A 23,403-nucleotide genomic window follows, 5' to 3' on the forward strand; every position below is an offset into this window, starting at 1 on the left:
TTTAATAGGGTCCCAACCTGAGGGGTCTATGAAAAGGGAACAGGCGAAAATTGAAACAGGGAGGGGTCTCTATGTTTTGTTTTAAACAAAAAAAAAAAAATTAAAAAAATGGGCTAGGCAATTGGAAGTCAAGATCTTTTCGAGACCTATGAGTGGCCCTGAAAAGGGCCTTTGGGTGGGTTTATGTTAATGTATCCATTAACATAAAGGGCACTGCATTGGTCTTCTTCTTGTCCTTAGACTGCGTCTCACTGTAGGACCGTAAATCAGGACTCTTTTGAGGCATCCTTGTCTTTCTACGTAGATTCTACGTATCCACAGACTGGTGTCTGTCCTGTGGACAACTGTCCACTTGGATCGGACATACATGGGTATGTCCGTCCGGAACATCATTGAAGACACAAGCGTAGAAGATTGCACATCGGTCCACATCTTGAGGCGCCGAGAACAGGCGAATCAATTCAGTGAACTGCCCTTATTTATAGGTAGAGGTAGGATTGAAACGGATTGAGTTTGTTGACCAATCCAAACACGCGTTACAACATTCAGTCAGCCCGCATCCAATCCGAAGAGAGCAGTCTGTGACGTCACGTGCTCTATATAGATTTGCTAGCGCCTGTGTGCAGTCAGTCTATGTGACAGTGATTCAACATGACGGAAACTCAGAAAACGATCCATTGGGGTGCACCAGCAGTGGAGGCCGCCCAAGGGAACCCGGACTTACTTTCGGAAGAGGTAAATTGGGATTTTGTGGATTTTCTTACCTCGCAAGAATTTGTTCCGGAACCTTCGTCTCCTTCTTCATTACCGCAAGTGGAGAATTTTAGACAGAGACAGAAAGAAGAATTGGAGAAATTTATACAACGACAAAAGGAAGCGGAACAAGCTTTTCTCCTACAGCAACAGCAGCAAGAAGAAGAGGTAAGAAAAAAACAAGAAGAAGAAGTAGCAGCAAAGAAACAAGAGGGTGAAAATCAAACGGTCACGGTACTGTTGGACATTTTAGCGGAGATAAGAAGTCTGAAACAAATGTATCAGACTTCTTTATTACGACCGAAGAGAATACGACCTTCCCGAGCTAAACACGTCAACCCTGTGACTAAGCCTACCGTACCACCCTTAGTGATTTCAACACAATCATCATCAACAGTATTCAGTCCAGAAGTAGGCCTTGGCCGTGGCAAAGGCTTAAGGCAGTTAAAGTAGATTGCTTAATCTCACCCCTACACCAATAACCAAAGGCCCTTTTCAGGGCCACCCACATTCCTCGAAAAGAGATAAACTTTCAATTGCCAATAATTCAAAAAGAAAAAAACAACAACCCATTTTACCCTATAGTACGTGTATATGAGTGCGTGAGTCTAGCTTCTTATTTAAAATCAAAACTCAAAGACACTTACCTTATATAATTAATGTATTCTTTTATCAATAGTTACAATCCAATTCACAATTCACAACAGAGCACTTTAAAAAGTACATTCACTTCTTCTGTTTCTTTGTTTACTCTCTCTGTTTTTTGAATTTCTTCACCGTCACAGTCTTTTCCTCCTCCTCTTCCTCCTCACTTTCTTCCCTTCTTCTTTTCTTCTCCTGTTTCTTTTTCTTCACCTGTCTGCTATCTTCCTCCTCTTCTTCCTCTGAAGAATCCCTCTCTTCTTCTGACTCCTCTTGTTTCTTTTTTGGGCAATCTGGAGACCAATGTCCTTTTTCTTTACAATAATAACAGGTATCTTGACTTTTGTCCCTTTTAACCCCTGTTTTTCTTTTTTGACGGTCTGGACACTCTGAAGACCAATGCCCTTTCTTCTGACATATATAGCAAGTATCTTCACTTTTATTTCGAAAGGAAGGAGAGTAGTCCGTCGGCTGGTCTGAAGAAAATTTTCTAATGACCCCTCGCAAAGCTCTGATGAAACGTTCCATCTGGGTAGTGTCTTCCATCGTTGTGCTCGGTTTGAGAGTGAAATGAATAGTGAAAGGACAAGACACACACCCTTTTATATACGTTGGTCTGCCATGACTATAAATTAGTCTATGGTATTTAAACTTGAGTCATTTGACGTTTTGCACTCAAGATGAAACGATCCAATTCATTTGAGAAGAAAGAAGAAGAAAGTAAGAGGCAGAAACGTGATCTATCGCCTCGTACCAGGGCTGAAGTCTTGGCACAAATTCATGCCAGTGATTTTGAACAGGACATGAGTGAACCAGAATCCAAACCCTCTAGACAAAGTTTACCACCCTTAGTCAACCCTGAAAAGTACTATTCCATTCGAGAGACGGAAAAGCGCTCCTCTAGAAAATTTAGAACCACGGCTTACACCTACACGGTGAAGTTTAAAGATTTCAAGTCCGAAGTACCGTTAGAGAAAGCAGAAGGGTTCATCACCGGGGTGTGGGATTCTTTGCTCACCACACTCAAGCGACAATGTCAACCCAAAGAATACGATCGCTTGAGACTTTCCATACAACACGATGGTTTGAAATCCCCTGTTTGGATCGAGTTTAGCACCCCTGCAGAATTGACCGCTTCCAAAGTCATGGACAAGATTCAACACGTACAACAATCCAATGACCAGTTTGACATCACCGATGGAAAAGCCACACTGGACATGACCCACGTCTCTCCTCCTCAAGGGACTGGACGCAAAAAGATGTTATTGGTGGACGAGCTTCGCAGCACCAAAACAAGTCTCGTCCGAATTCACAACCCTCAAGACCAGATGTGTTTAGCCATGGCCATCGTGGTGTGGGACGAACCTATGTCAACAAGAACGACACGGTAGAATGGAAAAGAGCCTGGAAAACTATTCGACAATCGGACCGAGCCAAACAACGAAACGAAGCAGAACTCCTGTTACGACAAGCTGGCTTGCCCAAAGACAAACCCTGTGGCATTCCTGAGATGCAAACATTGCAAGATGCCCTAGCTCCACGCTACACCTTGAAAGTGCATCCTCAAGAAATGCGTGGGCCTCTGTTGTTTCGAGGTCAAGACTTTAAGGACGGAAAATACATTCAAATTTATCATCACGATGACCATTTCGATACCATTACCACTATCACTGGATTCCTGGGATACATATATTACTGTGAGAAATGTGACTATGGCTATGATAATCGAGAACAACACAAGCATTGTGGATTGAAATGCTCAGGATGTTTGGCCTCTCCACCCTATCAGAGCGAAGGACAAAAACCAGTGCATTGTTTCACTTGTCTGCGCACGTTTGTCAGCCCTGCCTGTTACCAACAGCATTTGAAGACGCAAGGTTCACAGAAGAAATGCGCTTGTCAACTGCTGAGATTGTGCCCCACGTGTGGACAAGGCCTACGTACCAATAGTGCCAAGAGACACGTATGTTCAGCAAAGAAAAAATGTCACATTTGTCACCACATCGTGGACTTGGAACACGAATGCTAGAGTGAAATCTCAATGGGTGACTGTAGAACTTTTGTGCCGAGAAATTCACAAGAGGAAAGTGAAAAAAGTCAACCAGTGTGTTAGATTTCTTTGGGTCAAGTGTGCATTCGTCCTATTGTATTACTCTAGACCGTTTACATCAAAAGATTTCAGTGACATTCTTGGACGTTACCCTGAATGGCAGTGGTTAGAAATTACTCACTATGTGGATTACTTTTGCTCTAGGAGAAGATTGTGAATTGTACGGACTGACCTATTCATGGATACTTTACAAGAGAACATTCGTGCTTTGCCTGTGGAGTTGAGAGAAAGGATTTACCGAGAGCTGGTGAAAATACACGTCAAACGTAAAGAACAGTTTCATCCGTTACGTCACCGGTGTTTGAACCACTGGTACCTGAATGGTATAAAAGAACTGATTGGTCAGAAATTGTTTCAGTGGTCAGACATTGTTCAAAACTTTGAGGTTTCCAATGATCGACATGTTCATAAGTTTGGTTACTTCAAGATTCACCTAGTGCAACGCATTGAGGAAGACAAGTTAAAGGATTACCAACATATTTTACGTGGCATCTACTTAGCGGAAGAGGAAACTCCTAAACAAACTCTGACGTTTCGGTTACAGTATGCAAGATTTAGATTCCCTACTGGAGAACGAAGATGTCTGGCTAGAAAGTACGTGTATTGCATCCGAAAAAAAGAGAATATAAAAACAGGCTGTCATGCCACGACTTATGTCACATGTAATTGAACAGATTCCGTGGAAGGAACTCAATGACCATATTCAAACCGTGGATCATTACCATCGATTATTACAAGAACTGTATCCATTCAATTTGGGACGACGCATAGTGTGTGTCTTAGTGACTTGTTTTCTGGGATTTCGTTTACCAGCCGATTCTTTGTAGACTCTTTACGAACAGTACTTACCACCTCAATGGCCTTAAATGGTCACGAGAGACTCCTTTTGCTCAAAGCCTTACGTTTTCATCTGGATACTTCTCGACCTCTACCGGAAAAAAAGATTCGTCAACTTTTAGCTACCCAAGACGTGTATGACGATGTGTGTGTAGCTTGTGACTTACACCCCGATTAGACAGATGCCCGTGACTGGAAAAAGAGGGGTTTTGAGGCTTGGACCCAAGAAGTGGCCCAGTATGCACGAGAGTTGTTCAAGGAAAAAAGTTACTTTTCAACCTGTGTTAGTGACGGTGCCAGAAGAAGCTGTCACCCAGGACAGGACTGTCGTGGACATGCCTGAAAGACCCTTTCGAGAGGACACTTGTGTGACCTTACCCCCCTATAGAACTGGTCAGAACATTACCCAAAACAGGTTGTACAGACACTTGTGTTTATTCCACGTTGATGGTTATCGTGTGCCTTTTATCGTTGTACTTAAGCCTTTAGCTTTTATGTATTTTTGTCTTTCGTATTCATGTTTAAAACATTCAATAAACGTGTCCTGAAAAAAGTATATAAACTCTTGTCTTGACTGTTTTCGTGTCACAAGTGACATTCCTAACACTATGGCTACCTCTGCTGTCTCTGTTCCCTCTTCCTCCACTGTCAAAGTCATCGACGAACACTTAGATCGTGCCAGTTGGGAGGCTTTGTATCTTCGCCATCCATTTAACATGCTCATTGCTGGACCTAGCGGTTCAGGCAAAACCGAATTCGTCAAACGTTTGATCGAACATAAACATCATTTGATCGATCGACCACCTCAACGCATCGTGTGGTGTTACAAAGAGTGGCAAGCGGCGTACAGCCTCTTGCGAGAAAGTCAAGGCGATTCCATCGTGTTTTTGGAAGGCATTCCTAAAGAAGACGACGGCATCGTCTCTGACTCCTGTCAAACCCATTAGGTCATTTTCGACGACATGTTAGGAGAAGACGAAGAAGAAATTAAACTGGTTCACGCGCAAAGGGCATCATCGTAATGCCAATGTCTTTTACATCACCCAAAATTTGTTTCAACAAAGTGAAGCCCATCGCACCATCAGTCTCAATGCGTATTACGTGGTCTTGTTTAAAAGTCCTCGAGATAAATCGCAAGTGCAAGTCTTAGCCAAAGAGTTAGGAACGCCTTGGCTGACTCAGGTGAACGACGATGCCACTCAAACTCCACACGCCTATTTACTCGTCGATTTGAAACCTACGACCCCCGAGGATTTGCGATTTCGTACCCATTTGTTTCACCACTGGTACCAAGACGGAGGACCTGTCCTGTACACGTCTCCGTCCTCGACTTAACTTCACTCCACAAAAAAATCTATAATAACCTCAGACAATTTTCGTCTGTCTCACACACATTTTGAACATGACGTCCCTTCAGTCGCATCTTCCCGTCAAATTGATTCGTGCCTTGTATGGCATCAGTTGAGAAAAAAATCCACAAACACGAGCTCGTGTCTTAGAAGCTAGTCTCAAAGAAGTCTTACGATGGTTCACGGTGACAGCACGTCAATTACTACAAGGGATCATTCAGATTCCTCATCAAACCAAACGCTTCTTTGATCGAAACAAAGTCGCTTTGACCCAACTGGCCGATCCCCGCATCGACACTCAAACCAAAAATCAAATCATTTTGAAACCTGGAGGGAGTGGTACTCTAGGAGGGGTCATCATTCGCTCTCTCTTAAGATGGGATCCTAATACCCCCAAACTTCTCCCCAAGAAAAAAGTCAAACGAAGCTCCAAGAAGAAGAAAAAGACCAGGTCCCCAAGGAGAACTTCTCCAGTGGCGGGACCCTCCTCTTACCAGACACCACCCCGGAAAAAGAAAAGAAGCCCCCAGAAAAAGAAACAGAGAAAAAGTCCCCAGAAAAAGAAAAGTCCACAAAAAACTAGTCGCAAGAGAGGCACTCCGGCCAGGACGTAACCTTACACTCGCAAACCACGACCTGCCACGGCGGTGACAGCGTCTCCGGCAGCCTCACGTTCATCCACTTCTCCGTTGATGACACCAAGAACTGAAGAGTACTTGGAGACGTTGATCACACCAAGAACTTCTCCGTTGATGACCCCAAGAACTTCCCCAGTGGCAGGACCCTCCAATTTAGTGGCAGTGGCTGCTGCTCACAAAGTACCTTCTCTCAAAATCAAAGTCCAAGAAAGATCGGGCATGTTACAAAGTTTACTGGATTTGTCCAAGCAAGAACTGGCTCGATTTAGTCCGTTGCGTACCCCTGCACGACGTGTCATGCCTGTCCTCAAATTGATACGACGTAAAAACAATCAGTGGCGACGCGTTCCAGTATAAAAAAGGCCTGTGACCAAGTCGGGGTATCAGTGTTTTTGGTGCTGAAGACTCAAAGATGTCACCGTCCAAAAAACATCCCTCTTCTAAACAGCCCCAAGGAAAGAAAAGAAAAGGACTGCCTCCTCGTTTAGTCAAACATGGGGACATGTTATTTGTCCTATCCAAGGCTTCTCCACCTCTACGAGAAAAACTCATTCAATCAGCCTCCAAAGAGGTCATCGATACCGTGTGCGAATGCTGTTTGAACGTCTTGAAAGGCACGATCCCTTTGTCCAAACACCATAAACAATGCTTACGTTCTTCGCCAAATGGTTCAAAAGAAAATTCCCATTCGTCAAAAGAAGAAGATGTTGGTCCAACGTGGAGGCAATTTACCCCTCTTGTTAGGCCCCTTACTGAAAGGAGTCTTGGGAACCATGTTGGGAGGACTGGTGGGAGCAAGATAAAAAGGCCCTCGGAAATCCCAAGATCTCAGAATCGACCCCTGACAACCCCATGGAAGGACGAAAACTGGCTTTAGTGCCTTACAAACGATGGATGGAATACCATCGTTGGCAAGAACAACGCACCCCACATTTACCTCCCAATCCCCATTTGAGCGAGATGTCCCAGTTACAACACGAATTGCAGTCCTTGATGGATCGCCAAGATTTGTCCGAAGCAGAAAAATCCCAAAAGTACGGTCAACTCTTGCAACGACTGCACCTCTTTCATCAGAAAGCTTTAGACGAAACAGCTCTACTCACTCTGAAAGATTTTAAGACCTTAATGAAAAGTCCAGCACCATCATCACTACCACCACCACCACCACTACTACCATCCCCAGGGGTCACCAGAGATGCTACCCCACGAAGACCGGAGGAAGAAGAGATGCGAGAAGTGTTTCAAACACCGTCAGCAGCTCCCATTTCGAGTAAGATTGCAGCATCCTTGTTGACCCCGTCCCCCACACCCCAACGAGAAGAAATGAAAGCTTGGGTTAAAAAGATGATGTACAACCAATCTTACCATCGAAGCATCGGACGTGCCCCGCAAGAAGAAACTCCCGAGAGCGAAGTGCTGGTGTTTGAGCGCCTGTTTGGTACGTCCCCGACGAGTGCTGTTCCCAAGAAAAGTGGAGTGTTGGCCGTAGGAGATTGGGTGCGCATTGGCAAAACCAAACGCACTTTCGACAAAGGTTACTTACCTAACTGGACGACCGAATTGTTTCGCGTCACTGGACGAGTGCATGGCCGTCATCTTGCCGTCTATAAATTGGAAGACATGAACGGAGAAGTGCTCAAAGGAACGTTTTATTTGCCCGAGTTACAACGTGTCACCAAAAAGGAAGACGACGGGTACGACATCGAAAGCATTCTCGAACGCAGAACCCGTAAAGTGGGCAAACGACGTGTCAAAGAAGTCAAAGTACGTTGGAAAGGATATCCACACAGTTTTGATTCTTGGATCGACGCTTCGCAAGTCATCGACTATAAAAAGAAGTGACCATCATGCCCTTTCACACAGACGTAGCTACGTCGACCACTCATTCACCCAGTTCTTCTCTGCAAGATTTACAAAAACAACCTTTGTGGGTGTGGTGTGGAGAACGTGTGCCTAAAACGCAAATCGTCTTTTTCTGCCAAATCTTCGTGGTGTATTGTGTCATCGGGGCAGCCATTGCCAATCTGAGTTTGCAACAAGGAGACAAACAATTGTGGACCATTTTATTGAGCAGTTGCATCGGTTACCTGCTTCCCAATCCCTCCCTGAAATTCTCTTCGAACGGGAACCACGGGAACCTTGTGTCCAGTGCCAGTGCCAGTGCCAGTCACCACTCCAACCACAACCACAACCAGAACCCCATTTTGAGCGGAGAAACGCCTCTGACGTCCAGTAACTCCTCGGACAGCCACAGAACTCTGGAATTATGAGTCACCAAAACCAATTTTACTTAACCTTACCCAGTGACATTTCCATGGAGGTGTTTCCCAAGAACACGTTGTGCTGTTACACGGCCAAATTACCTCAGGCCATCCCATTAGATCACGAAGCCCATTGGGAAGTGGCTTTAGTAGAAATCATTCACCCGACCCAAGTCCTCAATGTCCTTCCCAATCAAAACTTTTTTGATGTGGAAGTTTATGACGAGCAAATTCAACAGTACTTGGATACCTATGGCAAATATGACAAGAAAACCCCTGGTACAAAAAATCAAAAGTACACCACCTATCACTTGTTCATTCCCATAGGCTATTATTTTAGTGGTCAACATTTGGTAAACCTCCAGGTTAAATATTGTGTTTCTGAAAGCTTTGGAAAGTGTCAAAAAAGTGTCACAATGGAATACCACAAAGCAGCTCGTCGCTTCTTGATGAAAGTTGACGCGAGTAAAATCGTGTCCATTTTATTTTGTCCTGAATTGTTTGACATGTTGGGCGGAGACATGGACATGAGAATGGCCATGCTCAAGAAAAACGAATTGCCAGTCGTTTACGACAACGAGTCTTTTAGCAAATTATTTCGTGCCCCGGTAGAACTGAACCAAGGACTGAAGTTGATGTTTGTGTACTCCGATGTGGTGGAGTACAACGTGGTGGACACACCTCAGTACCGTTACTGCGTGTCATTCCTTTCAAAGTGGATTCTGCCACGATCGCTGACGAGGAGGTGGAAACACTTATCATGTCCACCGCGAATTTGTAAATCCTCACTATTTGCCTGTCAGTAAGTCTTATTTGGACACGGTCAACATTGCTATAAAAGGAGATCTGGGACAAAATATTGCATTCACCAAAAGAAAAGTCACGGTGAAACTCCATTTTCGAAAACGGTTCTCTCACGACTCGTAAGTCATGTATCCAGTGTACCGAGGGTTTGCTCGACAGCGAGGGCACGGTTTAGGAGATATGTTGAAATCGGCTTTTCGTTCGGTGCCTCCTGTGTTGAAACCGATGGTGACACGAGGATTGCACGCCTTGAAAGATGCGGCACTGACACAAGGCAAAGAATTTCTCCAAAATGTCATCATCGACAAACAAAACCCCAAAGAAGCCTTCATGAGGGCAGGCAAAAATGTCTTGCTGCAAACGGGTAAAGACCTTCTGAGCCGACGAGAAACACCTATAAATGCCCTGCACGCTACCGAGTCAGGCATTCAGCAAGGACAAGGTAGAAAGAGACGACGAAGAAAACACCCTTTCACCAGACTTCACACTTCTAAAGCTAGAAAGACAAAGAAAAGAAGAACCGTCAGAGACTGAGACGTTTTTGATTATTAAAGTATTGAGACACAGAAAAATGATGCACCGAGAATCTTGCGCTTGTTCCAAGTCGGAACTGGATCTGTTTGCCATGCCCCCACCATGATGACGATGCAAGAATCCCAGTGGGTGGAATTTCACCCTGTCTCCTCTTTGACAGCCTCAGCTCCCATGGAGTTTGAAATCAAAGGACAGCCCGAAGATTACATCGATCTGAATAGCAGTTACTTGTACCTGAAAGTCAAAGTTGTCGATGAGGACAATTCGTCCCTAGATGGCGATGAGGTAATAGCTCCCGTCAACAATTTCATGCATTCCTTGTTCAGTGGAGTGGACATGTACTTGAATAAGAAACTAGTCAGTAGCAGCATGGATACTTACCCTTATCGTGCCTACCAGGAAAATCTCTTGACGTACGGAATAGACGCCAAGAACACTCATCTCAATGCCTGTGTGGTATGGGAAGCTGACGATGCAGGCCAGTTTGAAGCATTCGAAATTAATACAAAGAATCCACACAATGCGGGATTTGTAGAACGAAGAGACAAAATCAAAGACGGACAGAGTTTAGAACTGATGGATCGTTTGAATTTGGACATGTGGTTGCAAGAGAAATATTTGCTGAACGGGGTGAATGTTCGCCTAAGACTGAATCGTAGCAGTGCTGCTTTCCATTTGATAGGTACTACTGCTTGCAAAACTGTCATCGAGGAAGCCAGGCTCTACGTACGACGCGTGGAAGTGTTACCTAAAGTGGGTAATGACATCAGTCAGACGTTGAGCAGAACGAACGCTAAGTATCCGATACGACGCGTGGAAGTGAAAACCTTCACCATTCCTACGGGGCAACGATCCATGATCGAAGATCATCTGTTCCAAGGACAGCTACCCAAACGTTTGATCCTTGGTATCGTCGAGAATGCAGCCTTCAATGGAGCTTTGGCTAAAAATCCTTTCTACTTTCAACCCTTTGGCGTGTCCAAGATCGAAGTCAGTCGCGATGGCAAGACCTTGTGTACCCGACCTTTCGAACCTAACTTTGACAAGAAGAATTACTTGAGATCTTACTTGTCCCTGTACGAAGCCACTGGTCAGTTAGGAACCAACACCAGTCACGGTATTACGTACGAGGATTATGCAGGAGGCTATGCTTTGTGGGCTTTTGATTTCGCTCCAGACCAAGTCAGCGACGAGGGACATTTCCACCCTATAAAATCTGGCCAGATTCGTGTGGAAATTCAGTTTACTACAAATCTAACAGAGACGGTGAACGTCCTCCTGTATGCAGAATTTGATAATACCATATAAATCCACAGTTTGAGAGAAGTCATTCTAGATTATTAGAAGCTATGGAAGACTGTTATCCCTCTTTACCTAGTGGAGAAACTTTGGAGATGGAATGTGAGGAGACCGTGGAAGAAGAAGTTATCATGATGAAATCAAGATGACCAGAACAAGAAGCGCATTTAGTCTCCTGTTTTGCCAAACACTTGGTCGAAAAAATGACGGAATTGATCAAAAAAGATTGCTATGGATGTCAAAACGATCATCCCAGTCAAATTCAACACGATAAATGCCTGATGCTGAGTCAAGAAGAAAAATTGGACGAGTATCTGGACGAAGCTTGCAGTCTCATCTCGGACGAAGTCGTGTTGCATCAGTGGTATAAAGACTTGCGTGAACATTCTTGTCCACCATTAACCACTCAAGAGATCCATCGTATCGAAGCTCTCCTGAATCAGAGTGAGGAGGCGAAACGAAGAAACGGTTATTGGTCAGACATTTTCAAGCAAAAAGTCATGATCGAATTGATGACTTATTATTACCTGTGAAGAAAAAGAAAAACACCCAGATCAATGGATACCTGGGAACTTTATTACCTTTTGAACCACAGTTCGTACACGGCTTCTTGGAATCCTGTCGTCTGTGCTAAAGATGAACTCCCTCATCGCAAACCTCAAGACCATCTTGCTTATGTGATCAACACGGACGACAGTCATCTCCCAGGAACCCACTGGGTAGCCGTCTACTTTCCTCAAGAAGGATGTGTGGAATATTTCGATTCGTATGGATTGCCTCCTTTGGAAGACGATATCATTGACTTTATGAGAAGAAATGCTCAGACCACCCGATTCAATAATGTGAAATTACAAGGCACAGCTTCCTTGGTGTGTGGACAATATTGTGTGTATTTTCTGCATCATCGCAGCCTGGGCTATTCCTTAGAACATTTAGTGACTCATTTTGATCCTCGTTCTTCTTCTAGAAACGATGTGAAAGTAGATAGATGGTTTTGTGACCATTATGCTTATCTTTTGTCTCAAGCTAGGAAACGTAGTGTCCATCAATGGCCTAATGACTTCCAACAGTGGAAATCACAATTTCATTCACAACGTTGTCAGCCCTGTTTAAAGTAGAGTGTTAACTGAAAAAAATGTTTGAGATTTGAAAAAAGTTTGATGTTATATTGTTGGATTATTGTTAAAAAATGTTATAGTTGTTTGTTAGTGTTAAGTGATTTTGAATAAAAAATGTTGTGTTTTGAAAAAAAATGCCTTTGTCTTTTGTTTGGCTATAGGAATTTTGATTCATGCTCTTTGACTTCTTAATATCCCTCTCATGACACTCATTGAACGTTGCGGCTCGAAAACCGTGTGGGGATGTTTTCCTTCACGTCCGCGCTTTGACTTTAAAGCCGGGGGCAGCCTTCAGTCTAACCATCCATTGTCGACTCATCCTTCTACGAAGATGTGCTCCAAACTAGCTAAGCTAAACGAAGCCTACATGAATTTGCATAGGGTCAAACACAGTCTGATACCGAAGCCAGAAGAGATAGAGAATGTGAGAATGTTAAAAGTCACTGAAGACCTGATAGAAGTGCTCTTCAGAGAAGAAGTGAACATGGAGAAAGAAGAATGGACAGAGAAGTACAGACTTCAGAAACAGCAGAGAGAGCAGTAACAGCAGCAGCAGCTTCAGCAACCTGAACCTGACAGAGGCTTTGTCGATTGTCGTATCGACACCAACGAGTTCTTCTTCTCTTTCCGAAGAAGCAGACTTATCGTCAGAAAGTCTATCCTCAGAGGACGTCGCATTCTTAGAAACTAAATGATTACCATAGCAAACAAAAAAAAACAGCCCTTTTCAGGGCTACCCAATACTCTAGAAAAGAAATAACAATCCATTTGCCAATGTGTGTAGATAGAGTAGTGTGAATATAAACACTGACTCTTTTTTTATAGTGTGAGTGTATGTGTTTGTAAGTGCTCACGTACGTTTGTGTGGATAGTAGATCATGCTCATGTTTTTTTTTTGCTGTTTGACGTGTGGGGAGAGTAGATTTGGGGTTTGTTTATTGCTGCTCAGCGCATATGGATAGTATATTATTTTTAATGAAAATTTTTAAATAGTAATGGGTAGTAAAAAAGTGAGTGAGTGTTTCTTTTAGGTCCGCGCGTTTGTTTTGTTATGATCTAGGTAAGATCAATTTTGTTTTAGGGGGATGTTTTCCATCACGTCCGCGCTTTTAGTATAAATTGAAACTCGCTCGGAAGTCTAGCTACCCTTGTTGATTGATCAAGAGAATGAACACCAGACTAGCAAAACTGCTTGAACTTCATGTACACCTGGAATATGCCAGGCGTATAGTGAATGAGCTGGCTGCAGAGGCCCTAGTAGAAGAGGGAAGAATGAAAGAGGAGGAGAGAAGAAACAAAGAAGAGGAGGAGAGAAGAAACAAAGAAGAGGAAGAAAAGGAGAGAGGAAATTTCAGAATCCCAGAGACAGAAGATTGGGATTCTGAAGCCACTTATCCCGCCTCTGCTCTCTCCCCAAAAAGAGTGAAAGGAGAGTGGGGAAGAAGATGTGTGTGTGGTGCCAGGCCTGGAAGGTGCCATCATTAACCAGGTGTCATGGAGTTCAAAAAACAAACAGCCCTTTTCAGGGCTACCCAAACCTTTAGAAAAGAAATAACAATCGATTTGCCAATGTGTGTAGGTAGAGTAGTGTAAATATAAACACTGACTCTTTTTTCCTAGTGTGAGTGTATGAGTTTATGTATATAATTGTGTGTTAATAAGCGCTAGCATAGGTTAGTGTGGATAGTAGATTATTGGGATTTGATTTTAATGATTTGGGTATGTGGATGGTAGATTTTGGGTTAGTTTATTGTTGGTTAGCGTATGTGAATAGTAGATCATATGAAATGAGAAAAGTAGGGGATGTTTTCCTTCACGTACGCGCGTTTTAAGTGATGATGTAGGTAATATCAATTTTGTGTCTTGGGGGGATGTTTTCCTTCACGTCCGCACTTTAACTATAAGAACCCACAACGTTCGTCATTCACACCATTCTGCAAAGAATAAAAAAGAAGATGGCTTCGAACCAGCTTGATAAAATGAAAACATTGCAAGACGTCCTGGACAATTTGGGTATGATGCAGCAAATGTTAGTGAGGTTAAACGAGGATCACTATTCTTATAGTCCCCATCGAGTGAAGATGGAGATCAACAATTTAAGAAAAGTAAAGGAAATGATCAGTGCTCTGATGAAAGAAATAAAGGAGGAGAAGGAGGATGAAGAGAAAAGGATAAGGATGAGAGTATGGAACGAAAATATTGAAAAGGAAGAAGAAAATGAGAAGAGGAAGAAAGAAGAGGAGGAGAAGAAGAAAGAAGAGAAAAAGAAGGAAGAAAAGAAAGAAAAGAAGAGAAAGAGTGTAGGACAGAAAATAAGAATCTGGTAGAGAAATAGAAGAAATTAAAAGAAGAAGAAACCCAAAGGCCCTTTTCAGGGCCACTCATAGGTCTCGAAAAGATCTTGACTTCCAATTGCCTAGCCAATTTTTTTAATTTTTTTTTTGTTTGTTTAAAACAAAACATAGAGACCCCTCCCTGTTTCAATTTTCGCCTGTTCCCTTTTCATAGACCCCTCAGGTTGGGACCCTATTAAAATAGGGTCCCGACCCTGTTCCATTTTCAATTCCCCTTGAGGCTAGAGTGACCCAAGACTTTTTTCCCATGTTCAATTACCCTTGAGGCTACAGTGACCCAAGACTTTTTCCCATGTTCAATTCCCCTTGAGGCTAGAGTGACCCATGATTTTTTCCCATGTTAAATTTCCATTGAGGCTAGAGTGACCCAGGGGGGTCCTGTAATGCTAATTCCCATTGAGGCTAGGGTGACCCCATTCACTACTGCCAGTAAACTGTTTATATTATGATGCTACTCTTATACATGCATATCTCTATTTAGAGGATAAATCATTATTAATTTTTTTTCGAGACGAATTGTTTCAGGCACATTTTACCCTGTGTCCGTACTATGTATATCCAAGCACATTTGTGACCTTTGCGTTAAACATTTCGGTTAAACATTATGAACAAACACGAAGAATTGCACTTTGAAGAATCAATTTATAAACAAACCTACACTATTTACTCCGATATTACAGTTGTCCTGTATTGTAAGCCTGTCCAATGGACGCTATTATAATATACTGTGGGCGAGTGAAACCGCCTTGTAATAAAGCACATGATTCATCTAATTTTAGTAATGAATACTGAAATGGGATCTATGACCATGTCAATCTTTCAACAGGAACCGTGTTATAATGAAGGTCTTTATAAGGAGCAAATGCTGTATATTGGCAAACATTCATCTCTGTTATAATGCATTATCCTGTGCTAATGAAATCATTATCAGACTATCCGTATTGTTATAAACTTTCAATTCAGTTATTGCTTTCGTCTTAATATATCATGCAATGCTGTAAATCCATGCCTTATAGAGTTAATGCCTTTTCGTGACACTGATGACAATTCATCGTAAGTAAGGTGACATCTAATAATAGCAATTTTATATGCACGTTTTGCTTGATCTAGCGGATATAAAGTGACATGATATTCATAACTATTATCTATACACGTTTCGATTGATCTAGATGATGTAAGGTGGCATCCATTAATAACTATTTTATATGCATGTTTTACTTGATCTAGCTGATGTAAAGTGACATCTATTAATAACTTTTATCTATACACATTTGTTTGATCTAACTGATGTCAAGTGACATATTAATAACTGTTTTGTTTGAACGTTTTGCTTGATCTAGCTGATGTAAGGTGACATCTGTTAATTTCTATTATATTATCACGTCTTGATTGATCTGAGCTAATACAATGTGACATCTATTAACAAACAGATGTAAGCAGATTTCCACTTCGATTCTATCCTCTTTATTATTAATTCTTTGATTGAAATATACCTTTCCGTATATATAATTCGCACAAATGACAACACACATATTAAAAAATTATTTTATTTTAACAGAGACAGTAATACTAGCCTCAGAGCAACAATTCTTATTTTGTTTTCATTTATCTCTCAGCAGTGTCACCACTTGTTACGGTGCAGATTTGAACTGGTTGAAAAATAAGCCTGCTTGACGTCAGCGGCATCTCCTTCGTCGGTAAGTAAACCTTGACCTTATTCAGAAATGTCGTTTTTCGTCAAGAAGCAAATGTTAAGTGCAAGAAAAATAGAATTACTTTAGAAAAGACCTAACTGAATGAATCGGTGTTGCTACTGTGCTTACAACCCGTGAAATCAGCACAAATTAAATATTTTTCTATTTTTACATGCTTGTAATTGACAGAAATTTTGACGGCTGGTACCACAAATTAACATTATTTTTTACAGAGTCCCTTCTTAGTTTATTTTTTCCTCAGTTTTTATTTTTCATACTTTTGTGTTCCTTGTTTTTCTTTGCTTGCACATTTGTATGTTATTGTAGATGCATTGTCGGTACAGTAGATACAGTAGGAACACAATTTGAATTTACAGAACTGTAAGTGTGTAAAATGCATTGAAATGAGGGGTGGGATGTATCCAGCAAGATGAAGCCATGTGAGATTGGATCTAGCGAATAGACTGAATGAACTTACGTGAACGATATATTTTTTTTATAAAGTCCTTGAACGACAAATGAATCTGACACCTTACTCATGCACATACAGTCCAACAACGGATATAAGAAAAATATATCGTTCCTAAAAGGAACTAATCTGAACGCAACTTACCTACCACAATTAATCAGACAAGAATCAATGCAAGGAACTAATAAACAAATACGAATGACATATGTATTTCTAGCCAGTAATGATTAATGTACAGTGTTTATAAACAATACGATTGATATGTATCGAAAGCATTTAACATGGATGATCAATGTGTAAAACGTATAACCAATTTTAATCAATGTGTGGTTCATATACAATTCTGATGCATGTGTAATTGATTTTCACTCATACATCGTTATAGAATAAAACTTTTACCCATATTGCGATATTGAATTATATTAATTCCAAAAGGGAGCATATGCATCTCGTGTCGTCTAGCCCAAGTTCACCATATAATTCCGGTTCACGGACTCTAGTTCAATGGTCAGGAGCAGTTAAGCATGGCCCGCTCCTTGCAGTCTTCCAAAGACTCTTTCCTGAAACCTATTTTTTCCATGCAGACCTGTTGGTCCCGAACCTTCGTTCCCTTCGTTACCAGTAGACCAATATAATCCTCGAAGCTAACTTCATCCATGACCGCAACATAGGATTACACGAAGCTACACAGTGTTATGATTACCCGTGAAACGGCTCAAATACAATAGCTGAGCTGTTTACATAAGGCACGGTTCAAGACGAAAATAATGAGATACGCTACGCGTGTACGCACATTAATTTACTTCCTTATGCAATAAACTATTTCCTGTGAACGACTAGATTATTACTATAATAACCACGCTCGTACATGACTTTACATATGATCAAAATATTCGCATTGGATCATAAAACCGCATGCAACTTATAATCGAATACAAACTGTATGTTCAGTTATTAAAATGTAACTGACTTGAAACAGACTAAAGTCTATCTAGCAGATATAGGTCTGCCTTTATAGAAAGTATAGACTGAATTTCCAAACTTCCAATATATAAAACAATTCGATCAAACAGAAAGGACAGCAAAAAGAATGCGTATAGTTTGTGACGAGAGGTAGACAAATGCAATAAATTACGTCGTGTACGTATATATAATACTATAAATCATAACATTTCACCGATCTTAATGTTTAAGCAAATTTAGTGATCGATCTCGCTTGAGTAAATATTTACAAAAACAATATATCATCATTTATTAAACAATAGCTAATAACTTAAGCAATAGTTAATCGTTTATTAAACAAAAGCCAATCACTTAACTAAACTAACAGTCCCAATATATATATATATATATATATATATATATATATATATATATATATATATATATATATATATATATATATATATATATATATACATACATACATAGATAGATAGATAGATAGATACATAGATAGACAGATAGATAATCGTTGATTGATTTTACAGCACGAATATTGTCTATTACCTTGTTTCATTCAAATGGTACTTATTTTTTAACGATAATTCTCTCACTTATATTAGCCTTTGTGAGTCCGCACTTGCATTGTTCATCTTTAAAGAAGTCGCGATTACATAACATGTCAAGCCCCGTTGTTATAACGGGCCGTTTTTCCCCAAGATGGTTGGATGAGATTGCTGATCGATATAATGTCATGGTCAACCAGCATAGTACACATTAAGAAACAGAACATTATAAATTAAACGCCGTAATATTCCAATTACATGCCATGCATGCGATTAGAAAATAGGTAGCACGGGCATGCTACACACGTAGGTCACCGTGAACTATTTATTTTGTACTGAATACTTTAACGTTTTCATGTGGCTTATTTTCTACAATCCTGTGATATATATAGTAATGCAATATGATTTGTGTATTCTTACGTGACACCACCACTAACCACTGTGACTTACGCTTACTGCCCCAGCGACTTTCCTATTTGATTATGCCCAGAAGGAGCAGGCGAGAAAGAATAATCACGAAATTTGTATGTAATAAATGTGTTTTGAATGGACAGCGTTGACGATGGGCTGTACGAGAAAATTATTTCACCAGACCTGACCGGGCCACTGGTGAATGAGTGGTCTAAGGCGTTCGCCTTTATAAATCGCATGGGTCTGAATCTCGGTCAAAGTGGGTATGCGAGAAAGTTTGCAAGTAGCTTTCCCTGGGTCGTTGGTGTTTCCTGAAGTTTTCCCATATTCTTCCTCCACCAAATAAGGTGACCGCTTTTGTGAGCCAACCTCTCATGTGCAGAGAAATGTTGCTACACCCATGACAACCAACCAACCAGACCTGACCAGCTGTTTGCCACAACATTTGTATTGACAGTTGCTCTCGGTGAATTATCAGAAAGCTTTGATGTTATTACAAATGTGGTTGAAATTACATGCAACTGCAACCCTATTATAACAAAAAGTGTTTGAACCTAAAACGGTGATTGAATGTAACTGTAACTGGTTTTAATGCAAAAATTAGCAACTAGGGGATTTATTACAAATTATATAGTTAATGAATCTATGTTTTAAAAAATGTTACTATGTGCTTTAATTTAGCCTCACCTTTACCGGATATACTCACGTTATTATTGAATGATGGTCCAATCTGAATTTGCTTGAAAGAAAGTGACTATTTTTATGTTGACATGCATATTTGATAAAGTTCATCTGATCTAATTTTCCTGGAAAGTAATTGTATTACTATACGATTTTTGTTCCCATTACCAGCAACCCCTATTATAATATAGCCTATGTGTTTGAAAAAATCAATTTTCCGAGTTGCTGCCAGACGACTGCGACCATGACCAATGATGCAATACTAATATTTCTAATTAAATCAGAATAGCTGTTGACCACGAAATACATACCAATAAGTGACACAAACTGGATATTCCTCAAAATTGTATATACAGTAGGGAACAAAGATGCAAGCATCCGAAACCCATTTTTAGTTTTTTAAAAGTCATTGTGTATTCAGTTATAACACCTATAGAGTCATACGTATTTAAAAAGTATTTGCTTCAAAACCGCCTCTAAGTATAGACCCAAATGAAAGTTTGATCAAATCGAAGATTTCGGCACGTTGGCTAAAGAACATTTCACTAACTTGAACTTTATTAACAATCCTCAAGAAAGGAGATTCTTGATACACTACAGACACTCTTGGACGTTAATTTAATTGGAACTTCCGCATGATATCTCAGGACTTGTTACTGATTCTTTGCCATTACAGACGCGCAAGCGTGCAAGTGTTATGGACTGGTTGGAATAGTCAAAGTACAAAACTCTAACTCCTGTTCTGATGTCAAAGATGTAATCTTTTGTAACTTCAGTTCGAGCTTTCTAATTGCCGAAATGATTTTAGATTTTCTATTTCCTCATAATTGAAAATTGCAACACTATTTAATTCTGGAGTATTGATTCTAGGTTCAATATGTGTGTTCAGTCGTCTTTATGGATAATGGATCGATATGTATAAGTGAAATAAATAAGCATCATCTAAGTTCTATCCATAGTGTAATTCGTTTTAAAACTAATCACCTTGGGGATAAAATAAAATTGGGTTTAGTTTTCCATTATAGACTTATGCCGTATAGGGTACGTCCAAGAATCACAAAGAAGAAAGATAATTAATGACGTCGTACAATTAATAATATTAAGCTCAAGTGTCATTGTTTTATTAAAAATGTCAATTTTTTTTAAACACCAGTAAAAGCTCTGATCACAGGTTTACCAACCTGTCACATCTGATCTCAGTTTTCCATCCTGTCTTATCTGATCTCAAGTTAGCCATCATGTCTCATACATTATGTCTAGACTTTATGCATTGCATTGGTAAATTTTTTTTTTCAAATACGAATTTCATCCGATCCGCTTGTAAAATATGTAAATCAATTGCAAGCTTGAGTTTGTATGTTTCGAGCATCGGTGTTTACTCTGTGGGATATTTTGCTGTGTTTCAAGTCACAATCGTCTTCAACACGAGTTGTGAAAAAAAAAATAATTGATTGTTTCTTTAATGTCGATCAAACGTTGAGTTGCCGACTCTCCTTTCTCTTATGGTATGATTTATTGAACAGATATTACGGGAGGGGGTTGAGTATTGCATATTCAATCGATCTGATGTGTGGAAGCATTTTATTTTCATAAAAGTGACTTGTGTGAGCCCTTGTGAACTCTAAGCCTTGCCTTTCTGTCTCCAGTACATAGTAACTTACAAAAACATTTTTTATTTGGTTCAGCATTGACATTGATGATTGCAAGAAACTAAAATCGTTGTAATTCATATTGATCTGTGTTGGTTCGAAGACACTGGTTGTCATTGGGGCCAGCTGGTCGATGAAACACTCATTATCAACCGTAGATTTATCCTTCTTTCTGCATCAAAATGGCAGTTGAAGGTGATATTTATTTGTACAAGTATAATTGAATAACCATTTTGTGAAAATCAAGAAACAAACACCCATTAATAATGTAAAAGCGTTGCTAAGACATGACAAAATAGCATTTTATCAAAGTGATATATTGACTCATTATCGGATTTTTGTTCCAAGTGTCTGCAAGGAAAATGCATGGATCATGTTTTCACATTTAGACAAGGTGCATTACCCATTTTGTAAGATTCCGAAAACTAATTTCTTTTTGCCAGTTAATTCCATAAGAATAAGCAAAAGATATCCTTCATGGTGTAGTGCCTCTGATAAGAGATCACTTGAAGTTTTAACGGCACAATAGTGAGGGATAGTAACTGGGAGTCATTAAAACTTGCATTAGTTACCCTAGCTATTTTAAAGGCACAGAAATCGCCAGTGATAGGAATCTTCCAATATGCCCGTCCACAAGTTTTAACCAAGATGCCCTCACTCACCCCAATTGCTTTATGGTTTTAAAGAAGTAGATAACGTATACCATAGGATCTTAAATAAAAAGACAAAGTGCCAAATGAAACCTATTGCTTTCGTAAAGATTGAACTTGGTCACTTTAATCTCTTTGCATGTTGGGTTCTGAATCCTACTTGACATATATGCAGTCTTTAGTAGCGTTCGTAATTACCCATGAAAATTATAATACTTCTGCACAAATAAACAATATGTAATATTATACTGAAAGATAGTATATTCAAAACACCCGGTGTCACCACAAGTAGTTTGTCACTTTAATCGTTCACGCTGAATTACTGCCGTTGGTTGCTTGGTGAATTTATTTAAGATCTTATTTAAGGTCTTCTGGAATACATTATAAAGAAATAAAAACCTGAGCGTATGAACGAGGCAGATATGGGTGAAAGTCGGGAAGGTCTCTCTTAGCAATTTGGGGGTTGAGTACCCACAAGGATATGTATACATACATACATAAATACCTACCTACCTACCTACCTATATCCATCTATCTATGCATCCATCCATCCATCCATGCATACATATATACATGAATACAATTGTCATGTAGAAAGAAATACATATATTATGAAACTTGCATCAGTTTTACATATCCTTTTCGCTCCTATTGCAAAGTGTATGTTAAACACATACAAATGTACAAATATAGACGTACTAACATTAGTTGTATCAACATCATAATCAAGCAAATAAACTTAAAGAAGATCAATGCCACGCTAAGTCAACTTCCAGTTAGCTCTTACTACATATTTGCATCATTTTGGTATTGGGATTTTTCATTTTGTCAATACGGTTACTTATACAGTATTACTCTTTTTTTGTCGCTTTTCTGTTGTTTCATGATCTTGTATTATCATGAATTAGATAAAGCTTATCTAATCTTTTTTTAAGAGGAAATTAAAACAGTCAGTCACTCATACATACATACATACATACACATATACATAAATACATACATTTATACATACATACATACATACATACATACATGCATACATACATGCATGCATACATACATACATACAAACATACATAATATGTATTTATAAAATCAAAGTATGTTGGCGGTAGATTTTTCTTTATGAAGTAAAATCTTTACAATTTTATCAAAGTATCGATCTGTTGGATGGTAAAATGTAAAACTGCAGAGATTTCATTTCAAAGCAGTTTCTGTCTCTGTGTCACACACACATACATACACATACACGTACACACATACACACACGTACACACATACGTTAGACATGTTATTGAACGTTTCCCTAACAAAGAATTTTCCCGATCATAAAATACTGTAATCAACTTTGGAGCGTTGAAAGAGCTGTACAGTATGTAGCTATTAAATGTGTGTCAACAGTTTAATCAAAATATAAAGTTTTTTCCCTCTATAGAAATGATGTTCCTCCATAATCCTACTTCAGATGATGTATGCATCACTTGTGCCAAAGGGTCGCTAAAACATGATATATTTGCAAGGCCCGATTCGTTAAGTGTGATAAAGATTAATGGATTCTCAATTTTATGACAACATTCAAAATGCTCGTAAGATATTGAAAATTAGCATTTGTGCAACTAACAGTAGTCTAAAATATCTGACG

General features: G+C 40.0%; 1 protein-coding gene across 1 annotated transcript in view; it reads left to right on the plus strand.

Moving 5' to 3' along the window:
- LOC149802774 (allatostatin-A receptor-like) overlaps positions 1 to 23,403 on the plus strand; it is a 323,689-nt gene that overhangs the window by 44,426 nt on the left and 255,860 nt on the right. Inside the window, exon 2 of the mRNA XM_089952202.1 lies at positions 16,316 to 16,396. The gene's annotated coding sequence lies outside the window, so the exon portion shown is untranslated. The remainder of the gene's footprint in view (positions 1 to 16,315; positions 16,397 to 23,403) is intronic.

The sequence above is a fragment of the Sinohyriopsis cumingii genome, chromosome 3 (assembly GCF_028554795.1).
Source record: "Sinohyriopsis cumingii isolate HCF-2022 chromosome 3, ASM2855479v2, whole genome shotgun sequence".
NCBI lineage: Eukaryota > Metazoa > Mollusca > Bivalvia > Unionida > Unionidae > Sinohyriopsis > Sinohyriopsis cumingii.